This window comes from Salvelinus sp. IW2-2015, unplaced genomic scaffold (genome assembly GCF_002910315.2).
Source record: "Salvelinus sp. IW2-2015 unplaced genomic scaffold, ASM291031v2 Un_scaffold2318, whole genome shotgun sequence".
Lineage (NCBI taxonomy): Eukaryota > Metazoa > Chordata > Actinopteri > Salmoniformes > Salmonidae > Salvelinus > Salvelinus sp. IW2-2015.
In genome coordinates this window covers 115655-117086 of record NW_019943644.1, presented here as the reverse complement: position 1 = coordinate 117086, position 1432 = coordinate 115655, and positions in this window count along the sequence as shown.

Genomic DNA, 1432 nt, shown 5'->3' with positions numbered 1-1432 from the left:
TCAGAACATCACCTGAAGAGAACCACCACAGAACCTGAACTGAAGAGAACCACCACAGAACCTGGACTGAAGAGAACCACCATAGAACCTGAACTGAAGAAAGTAAATCAGAACATCACCTGAAGAGAACCACCACCAAATCTGGACTGAAGAGAACCACCACAGAAGCTGGACTGAAGAGAATCACCACAGAAGCTGGATTGAAGAGCTACAGTTCCAATCCAAAAATAGGCCTCACACCTCTATTCTCTTGCTATTATATCTAAATGGTTTTACAGACCATGAACTTTAGCTTTTGAGTAAATGCTGGAATATAGTTTTTATTTTCTTATTATATTTTTTTATTTTGATGATAAAAAGGATGGGTTATGCTTCTGCTTTTTTTCATTGGGATTTTTCCATTTCCACATTTTTTCTTGTGTAGCAATCTGTTTACTATCTATAGTTTAAGATTATATTTCTGATCTTTTTCTATGGGATTTTGCCATAGTGATTTAGAACATCAATAGTCCTACTTTCTTCAGCAATTTGGATAATTTTGATAACAGCTTTTTAATATATTTAGCTTTTGGGCCAAGTTTCTCCTGATGTGTTTAATGATGATTTACTTTGTATTGCTGTCTGACATTATTACTTATTATATGTTTTATATTTTATTATATTATATTGTTTTTTTTATTTAAAAACATGTAATCAGCACATTACATACATTTAAACATTTGCTGTTTTTAACATTTTATATGAATTATAATTGTATATTACATAATGCCATGTTGTTCAGTGTCATGATAGCGCTTGTTTTGTCATCACATTTTTCATTATTATGTATTTTATATATGTTAAATAATGGTTACCTTTGCAGTTTTTACAGTGTGTTTTAGTGTCAATACAGTATAAGCATCATGTTGTAAATAAGATCAACATTTAAGACAATAAATACATAGATTATTTGTTCAACTAATAATACATTGATTCCTAACTATTTCCACTCAGCTCCTGTTTCTTGTATTTCTGCCTATTAGACACATGATGGCGGCATTGAATCATTTAACCATGAGTGGCGAGGCCAACGTTTCCTCAACTCAGTCCTGGGGACCCCAAGGGGTGAATGTTTTGGTTTTTGCCCAAGCACTACACAGCTGATTCAAATAATCAAATCTTGATGACGAGTTGATTACTCAAACACAGAGGCAGTGTTACTTAGTTGTCTTATTAACCTCAGAAATATTATTTCTATTCACTGAAATGACCCTAGTTTAAAACTTCTTGGTGACAGGCGGGCAGTAGTGAGTAGCTTGGATGAATAAGGTTCCCAGAGTAAACTGTCTGCTACTCAGTCCCAGATGCTAATATATGCATATTATTATGAGTATTGGATAGAAAACACTCTGAAGTTTCTAAAACTGTTTGAAGGATGTCTGTGAGTATAACA